The sequence below is a fragment of the Stomoxys calcitrans genome, chromosome 2 (assembly GCF_963082655.1).
Source record: "Stomoxys calcitrans chromosome 2, idStoCalc2.1, whole genome shotgun sequence".
NCBI lineage: Eukaryota > Metazoa > Arthropoda > Insecta > Diptera > Muscidae > Stomoxys > Stomoxys calcitrans.
The window spans coordinates 44,186,216-44,196,485 of NC_081553.1; positions in this window are offsets into that span (position 1 = coordinate 44,186,216).

Genomic DNA, 10,270 nt, shown 5'->3' on the forward strand with positions numbered 1-10,270 from the left:
TACAAATATGGCATAGAACATAATGTCCATGTAATGGGACGTCGCCACCCCCAAGTGGGCATATTAACCGACCATGGCTATATGGGACTCAAATGAAAGGTATTAGGGAGTAAATTACGAATATGTCATTAAAACATGCGTTTAAGTCTAGATGACGCTTTTCCTCCTAAAGATACGTCAAATTGATTATTTGATCCATTATGACAATATGGGATTCAAACGAAAGGTATTTGAGAGTAAACAAGTAAAAGCGTGCTAAGTTCGGCCGGGCCGAATCTTATATACCCTCCACCATGGATCGCATTTGTCGAGTTCTTTTCCCGGCATCTCTTTTTAGACAAAAAAGGATATAAGAAAAAAATTGCTCTGCTATTAAAACGATATCAAGATATGGTCCGGTTCGGACCACAATTAAATTATATGTTGGAGACCTGTGTAAAATTTCAGCCAATTCGTATAAGAATTGCGCCCATTGGGGCTCACGAAGTAAAATAGAGAGAACGATTTATATGGGATCTGTATCGGGTTATAGACCGATTCAGACCATAATAAACACGTTTGTTGATGGTCATGAGAGGATCCGTCGTACAAAATTTCAGGCATATCGGATAATAATTGCGACCTCTAGAAGCTCAAGAAGTCAAATCCCCAGATTTGTTTATATGACAGCTATATCGGGTTATGGACCGATTTAAACCATACTTGGCACAGTTGTTGGGTATCATAACAAAACACGTCGTGCAAAATTCCATTCCAATCGGATAAGAATTGCGCCCTCTAGAGGCTCAAGAAGTCAACACCCAAGATCGGTTTATATGACAGCTATATCAGGTTATGGACCGATTTGAACCATACTTGGCACAGTTGTTGGATATAATAACAAAACACGTCGTGCAAAATTTCATTCCAATCGGATAAGAATTGCGCGCTCTAGAGCCTCAAGAAGTCAAATCCCCAGATCTGTTTATATGGCAGCTATATCAGGTTATGGACCGATTTCAACCATACTTGGCACAGTTGTTGGATATCATAACGAAATACTTCATCCAAAAATTCATTCAAATCGGATAAGAATTGTGCCCTCTAGAGGCTCAAGAAGTCAAGACCCAAGATCGGTTTATATGGCAGCTATATCAGGTTATAGACCGATTTGAACCATATTTGGCACAGTTGTTGGGTATCATAACAAAACACGTCGTGCAAAATTCCATTCCAATCGGATAAGAATTGCGCCCTCTAGAGGCTCAAGAAGTCAAGACCCAAGATCGGTTTATATGGCAACTATATCCGGTTATAGACCGATTTGAACCATACTTGGCACAGTTGTTGGATATAATAACAAAACACGTGGCGCAAAATTTCATTTCAATCGGATTAGAATTGCGCACTCTAGAGGCTCAAAAAGTCAAGACCCAAGATCGGTTTATATGGCAGCTATATCAGGTTATTGACCGATTTCAACCATACTTGGCACAGTTGTTGGGTATCATAACAAAACACGTCGTGCAAAATTTCATTCTGATCGGATAAGAATTGCGCACGCTAGAGGCTCAAGAAGTCAAGACCCAAGGTCGGTTTATATAGCAGCTATATCAGGTTATGGACTGATTTGAACCATACTTGGCATAGTTGTTGGATATCATAACAAAACACGTCTTGCAAAATTTCATCCCAATCGGATAAGAATTGCGCACTCTAGAGGCTCAAGAAGTCAAGACCCAAGATCGGTTTATATGGCAGCTATATCAAAACATGAACCGATATGGCCCATTTACAATACCAACCGACCTACACTAATAAGAAGTATTTGTGCAAAATTTCAAGCGGCTAGCTTTACTCCTTCGGATGTTAGCGTGCTTTCGACAGACAGACGGACGGACGGACGGACGGACGGACGGACGGACAGACGGACGGACATGGCTAGATCGACATAAAATGTCGCGACGATCAAGAATATATATACTTTATGGGGTCTCAGGCGAATATTTCGAGTAGTTACAAACAGAATGACGAAATTAGTATACCCCCCATCTTATGGTGGAGGGTATAAAAACGAATTTGATATCCAATTTTGGAGCCAAGTGTTTTGGGGTATGCCCAAAAGCACCCCCTAAACTGAACTTCATTTCCGTTGGAAATAAAGAGCGAATTTGATATCAAATTTCAGTGCAAAGTGCCGGTGGCCGCACCTGCCCCATAACACCCTTCAAACGGATTATATTTACCGTCCATGGCAATAGGGGGCTCAAATTAAAGGGATTTTGAAGTGCACCACGAATTTGATATCCATATTTAAGTCGAAATATCTGAGGTGCTATCCTTCCCCTTATGAGAACATTACCCTAAGGAAGAATATTACCAACAGGAACCGAGAAGGGGTAAATTCTCACACATCAATGAGTGCTTTTCGATTCAAGTTTAAACTCAACTTGAAACAAACTCGGCGTTCTGCAGTGCGACACCTTTTTGGGGAAAATTTTTAAATGACCATGCATGGCATTATAACCGCAAATGTCGCCAACATTAAGAGGTGATAAAAACCGATTTGTCCAATGTTCTCGCCAGTATTCGAACGCGTTTAGCGTCATAGGGGCGAAGTATCCCCACCCTAAAAAGATATTAGAGAGTTGAAGAAGGCGCAGCGGAGTGGGCCCGGGTCGGCTTGTAATGTTATAAGGATCCAAAGAAATCAGAAAAAAATATCTTCTAGGATTCATAATACCCATGTTATTTATTCGGCAAAACGGTCCATATATAGATGTGTCCAAATGTTGTCAGATCTGGACCATATGAGGCAAGCACGCCAAAGGTTAGCTGAATAAGAGGACAGACGGACATGGCTCAACTGAATCTGAAATAATTTCTGAATCGAACCGGCCACTGCATCACACCCACAGTAGTGGGGCGGGGTGGAGCTCACCTTTTAACAAGAAAAGCCATATTAATGTGTACTCTGCTTACGAATTTCATTCTAGAACCCATAAATTCTTTACTGCATTCTTCAGAAAGTATTACATCCAAACTACGAAGTCGGGTCGGCACGGGTTATAGTTAAACGATCGCCATAAAATTTTGTATTTGGCTTATTGGCAAAAAAGAAAATACTTTTGTGTTTTGATATATCGTCCGAATTTGACTTGCAGGGCTGTATAAACTACGCTCAAATAGGGTTGCTTTTGTTGTAGTCGGTGCCGTCTGACTTATTTGGTCTCAATTCCCTCCCTATGGTTACCATTATTAGCTCATGTAAAACAAATTTTAGTTCAAATGCTTTGCCTTTACTACTCACCTACGTTACCTACTTTACCTCGAATTCAATTGATCCGATAATTGTCCATGATAGTTTTTTTTTTTGCATAATAATTATGAACACATTTGCCACAACATGTCACAATTTAATCTTGAAATTATTTTTCCATGCCACTGATTAATATTTTGAAAGAATACTAATGAATTGTAAGTCGGCAGTGACACGACTAATGTGAATTTTATTATTTGTGTGATTAATTAATGCTAAATTAGTACGGACAATGAGCAACAGGTTTCGTCCATCTAACCAACCCTCTACATGCAACGTAAAACCAAAGAATTCGCAGACCTTATGACACAACATGATTCATTACATGAGGAGAGCAAGAACAACAACAAGCTGATCTAGAAAAACCAACGAGCGAAGAACCAACAATCGATATTGCCATCGACAGCTAATACAGCAATCGCTGGGCCAGGTTTGGTTTGGTCACTAGTGAAATAATAAAATTCAAGTATTGCATTTCATGGTAGATTGATGAACAGAGCGGATTTAAAAATCGAGTTTTTAGGTCATAATGCAGCATTTATGTACCCATAGCAGATAAAGGGAAATATGGACCAAAATCAGTACCAGCGTCGAGGGGTCTAATGCTAATCTTTGTGCCAAATCGGGAGAGTGGTACACATGGCAACTATATTTAAATATGATCCGATTCGAAAATCAGACACAACGAATACGAGGGCTGCTATATAAATTTCTGTCCTAATGCAATTTCTTTATCTAAAAATGGTTTTATTGTTTTTCAAAGTATCCTCCGGCATGATTTATACACTTTTGCATGCGCTCAAACCGATTGTGGAAGCAACATTGAGACACCCCCAAAACATGGTTACTGAATGCTTCAACATCATTTTATGGCAATGGAAATCATTCACCACGTGTTTTTATACCCTACACCACTACTGTGGCACAGGTTATTATAACTTAGTGCATTTGTTTATAACATGAAGAGAATGAAGAGAGCTAGACCTTAAAAAGTATACCGATCGACTCGGAATCACTTTCTGATTCGATTTATTGGGTTGCCCAAAAAGTAATTGCGGATTTTTTAAAAGAAAGTAAATGCATTTTTAATAAAACTTAGAATGAACTTTAATCAAATATACTTTTTTTACACTTTTTTTCTAAATCAAGCTAAAAGTAGCAGCTGATAACTGACAGAAGAAAGAATGCAATTACAGAGCCACAAGCTGTGAAAAAATTTGTCAACGCCGTCTATATGAAAAATCCGCAATTACTTTTTGGGCAACCCTAGCTATGTCCATCCGTCCGTCTCTCTGTCCATGTTAATTTGTGCACTAAGTACAGGACGCAATTTTCATTCGATTGTCTTCCAATTAGGCACGGTCATATTTTTTTGGCCTAGATACGAAGCCTATAGAAATTGGAAACAAGTAAGAGCGTGCTAAGTTCAGCCGGGCCGAATCTTATATACCCTCCACCATGGATCACATTTGTCGAGTTCTTTTCCCGGCATCTCTTTTAAAGTAAACAAAGGATAAAAGAAATGTATTACTATACTATAGGAAGGTCATGGGAGAAGCCACTGTAAAAAATTTTAGTCAAATCTGATAATAATTGCGCCCTCTATAGGGTCACGAAGTCAATATCCCAGATCGGTTTATACGGCAGCTATATCAAAACATAAACCGATGTGTACCACATTTGACACAGTTGTTGGAAGTCACAACAAAACATTTCATGCAAAATTTTAGTCAAATCAGATAAGAATTGCGCCCTCTAATGGCTCAAGAAGTGATGATGCAAGATCGTTTTATATGGCAGCTATATCAACTTGTAGACCTATTTGTGCCATACTAAGTACAGTTCGTTGAAGTCATAACGAAACAAGTCATACAAAATTTCAGCCCAAACGGATAATAATTGCGCCCTCAAGAGGCTCAAGAATTCAAGACCCCAGCTATATAAGTTAAGAACCGATTTCAATGGGAGAAGCAGCTGTAAAAAATGTCAGTCAAATCGGACAATAATTGCGCCCTCTAGAGGCTCAAGAAGTCAATATCCCAGATCGGTTTATACGGCAGCTATATCAAAACATAAACCGATTTGTACTACATTTGTCACAGTTGGTGGAAGTCATTACAAAATATTTCATGCAAAATTTCAGTCAAATCAGATAACAATCGCGCCCTCTAGTGGCTTAAAAAGTGAGGATTCAAGATCGGTTTATATGGCACCTCTATCAACTTATAGACCTATTTGTGCCATACTAAGTACAGTTCGTGGAAGTCTTAATGAAAAATTTCAGCCCAAACGGACAATAATTGCGCCCTCTAGAAGCTCAAGAATTCAAGACCCCAGCTATATCTGGTTCGTTTTCAATCATATTTAGCATAGTTGTTTGGAATTATAACAAAACTTATCGTGCAAATCGGATAAGAATTGTGCCCTGTAGTGGCTCAAGAAGTCAAGATCCAAGATCGGTTTATATGGCATCTATATAAAAACATGGAGCGATATAGCCCATTTACAATCCCAACCGACCTACACTAATAGAAATTATTTGTGCAAAATTTCAAGCGGCTACCTTTACTCCTTCGAAAGTTAGCGTGCTTTCGCCAGAAAGACGGACGGATGGGCTAAATCGACTAAAAATGTTAGGACGGTGAATTACATATATCCTTTATGGGATCTCAGACGAATATTTCGAGGAGTTACAACCAGAATGTTGAAATTAGTATATCCCCATCCTTTGGTGTAGGGTATACAAATCGGTTCAGTTTTGGATATATATTTTCGTCCGATTTGGGCTAATGATGTAGTTATATCGTCTTTTGGGAACCGATTCATACGAAATTTGGCACAAGGGTATCTTATATGAATCTCGATATTACTAGTGAATTTGATAGAAGTCGGTTCAGTTCCCCATGTAGTTCCCATATATATCTATCGCCGGACTTTCACTTCAACAGCCTTTGCACTACGTTTTCTTCTATGACTACCGCAAAATGTGTTCAGATTTGGATATAGCTTCCATATATAAGTTTGGAGACCACCGTGACGCAGAAGTTAGCATGTCCGCCTATGACGCCGAGCGTCTGGGTTCATATCCCGGAACGAACATCAGAAACATTTTCGGCGGTGGATATTCCCTTACAAATGCTGGCCACATTTGTAAGGTTTACTGCCATGTTAAAACTTCGCTACCAAATGGTGTCGCTACGCGGCGACTCGGAATATAAAAGGGGGCCCCTTACCATTGATCTTAATCGGACTGCGCTCATTGACATGAGAGAGATATACCCAGTTCCTTAATGGAAATTTAGTAATATATGTTCGTCCGATTTGGACTAATATTGCAATAATTTGTTATCCGCTTCAATTGAAATTTGATCGGCTAGATCGACTCAGAATGTCGAAATGATCCAGAATATATGTTCTTTAACATATATTCGAGGTGGTACAAAAGAAATGACTAGATTAGTATACCCCCATTCTTTGGTCGTGGGTATAAAAAGTCCTTCAAAGAACTTGACAAATGCGATCCATGGATATATAAGATTCGGCACGGCCGAACTTAGTTCGCTTTACTTGTCTTTTATACCCTCCAAAATAGTGTGGGGTGTATACTAATTTCATCATTCCGTTTGTAACACCTCGAAATATGCGTCTAAGACCCCATAAAGTGTATATATTCTTGGTCGTCATGACATTTTAAGTCGATCTAGACATGTCCGTCCGTCCGTCCGTCGTTCGAATGCACGCTAACATTCGAAGGAGTACAGCTGGACGCTTGAAATTTTGCACACAAACTATTTTACAGTGTAGGTGTGTTGGGATTGTAAATGGGCCATATCGGTTAATGTTTTGATGTAGCTACCGTATACACCGATCTTGGATCTTAATTTCTTGAGCCACCAGAGGGCGCAAGTCTTATCCGATTTGATTGAAATTTTGCAAGAAGTGTTTTGTTATGACTTCCAACATCTTTGGAAAGTGTGGTTTAAATCGGTCCATACCCTGATGTAGCAGCCATATTAAAGGATATTGGATCTTGGCTTATTGAGCCAACAGACTTCTTGAACCACTAGAGGGCGCAATTCTCATACGATTTGGCGGAAATTCTGCATGAGATGTTTTGTTATGACTTCCAACAACTGCGCCTAGTATGGTTTAAGTCGATACATAACCTGATATAGCTGCCATATAAACCGATCATGGAACCTGTCTTCTTGAGCCACTAGAGGGCGCAATTTTTATCCGATTTCGCTGAAATGTTGCAAGATGCTTTTTGTTATCATTTCCAACAGCTGTGAAAAGAAAATAGCAGCCATATAAACCTATCTTGGATATTTGACTTCTAGACTACTAGAGGGCGCAATTCTCATCCGATTTGACGGAAATTCTGCATGATGTGTTTTGTTATGATTCGGCCGGCCAAACTTAGCACGCTCCTACTGGTTACTTGACCTTGTCACAAACAGTTGTCCCAAACCAAGTCTGTATGTGCATCTGTCTAACCCAATTCAATTATTTAAGCTATCGGCTTATTTACTACTTTTTATCACTTTAAAATTTTTGGGCCTATTTTTAGACAGTTTTGTGCTGGTTTAAAAGAAGTCTCTAACTAGTTTTTTCCCAATGCGTTTTTCGGCCAGTGTCACCCGTTTCTTTGCTTTAGGCTTTATGTGGGTGGGTGTGGTCAATACCAACATGCTGCAGTGGTCAGCATTTGAGGTATTCGAATTGAGAACTGCAGGTACATTGGCGCCAAACGTACTGTGTCTAAGATTATTTGTTGCAATGTCATGTGTGCTGGTAGTTACGTTATGTTGCAAATCCATATTTAAGGAGAAAAAAAGAAACAACGCAGCAATAAGCTGCACACATAATGCACGCATTCAGGAGTCTCTAGAGCCTTGGCCGCACTTAAAATGTTGCTGTTTATGGTCATAACATTTCAAGTTTGTGACGGGGTGTGTGAGTTTTTTTGCATTGTTTGCTCTTGTCAATGCTAACTTTGAGTAATTGTTGCATTGACATTAAAGAAAAAAAATACAAACACGATGACTTGAATATTATCAACAAAAATGAAATTATAAACAACAATAACAACAACAACTTTTATGAAATCATGTGTGGTGATCATCATCATGTTGGTGTTGTGACTGATACAGGTTCGTTGCTTAAGTCTTTTGATTTTTTTTTTGTTGATGTTTGTAAACAATTAAGATGATGTGCATAAGACGATGACTTAAGCTTTTATGCCATAATTATACATAATTATTAGTATCATTTGTTGGATTGGCCATCGATATATGTTGTTGTGTTCATACATGGATCTAAAACTAATATGTAGAAATATTTTGTCATTTTGTTTGAGAAATAATTACTAATCGCATGTTAAACGCTTTAATTTGCATATTTCAAATCAATCAGCACATTAATGGAACTAATTGCTTAATTTTGATAATGAAAAAGGTTATTGGAAAAGATATTGGTACGAATTGAGATAAGTTGGAGATTTGTTGCATTGGAAAACAACATTTAATCTCTTGCAGTGTTTACGCAGAGAAATAAAGATTGAAGATGTCACTTAAATGACTTCCAAAGAAACTTTTCCTTAGATTTCTAAGCTTATTATACCCTCCACCATAGGATGGGGGTATACTAATTTCGTCATTCTGTTTGTAAGTACTCGAAACATTCGTCTGAGACCCCATAAAGTATATATATTCTCGATCGTCGCGACATTTTATGTCGATCTAGCCATGTCCGTCCGTCCGTCTGTCTGTCGCGCAATTTTTATTCGATTGGAATGAAATTTTGCACGACATGTTTTGTTATGATATCCAACAACTATGCCAGGTATGGTTCAAATCGCTCCATAACCTGATATAGCTGCCCTATAAACCGATCTTGGCTCTTGACTTCTTGAGCCTCTAGAGGGCGCAATTTTTTTTCGAAGGAATAAAGCCTCTAGAGGGCGCATTTCTTATCCGATTGGAATGCAATTTTGCACGACGTGTTTCGCTATGACTTCCAAAAACTGGGCTAAGAATGGTTCAAATCGGTCAATAAACTGATATATCTGCCATATAAACCGATCTTGAATTCTTGGGCCACCAGAGGGCGCAATTCTTAGCCGAATTGAAAGAAATTTTGCACGAAGTATTTTGTTATGATATTCAACAACTGTACCAAGAATGGTTTAAATCGGTCCTTAACCTGACATATCTGTCATATAAACCGATCTGGGGACTTGACTTCTTGAGCTTATAGAGGGCACAATTCCTATCCGATTTGGATGACATTTTGCGTGACGTATTTTATTAGGACTTTCAACCACTGTGCCAAATAAGGTTCATATCGGTTCATTACCTGATATAGCTGCCATTTAAACCGATCTGGGATCTTGACTTCTTGAGCCTCTAGAGTTCGCAATTATTATCCGATTCACCCGATATTTTGTACAACGGATCTTTTCATGACCATCAATATACATGTTTATTATGGTCTGAATCGGTCTATAGCCTGAAACAGCTCCCATAAAAATCGATCTCTCTATTTTACTTCTTGAGCCCCCAAGGGCGCAATTCTTATTCGAATTGGCTGACATTTTACACAGGTCTCTAACATATAATTTTATTATGGTCCGAACAGCACTATATCTTGATATCGCTCTAACAGGAGAGCCAATATTTTCTTTGTATCCTTTTTTTGCCTAAGAAGAGATGCCGGGAAAAGAACTCGACAAATGCGATCGATGGTGGAGGGTATATAAGATTCGGCCCGGCCGAACTTGGCACGCTTTTACTTGTTAACAAATCTATATTGGACTATAAATGCCTGGTTTCCTCGAGGGAGGTTTCTATTTCAATGCAATTTTAACAACAATTTACTAAATATATTCAAGTATTGGGTTGCCCAGAAAGTAATTGCGAATTTTTAATATAGTCGGCGATGACAAATTTTTTCCCAGCTGGTGACTCTGTA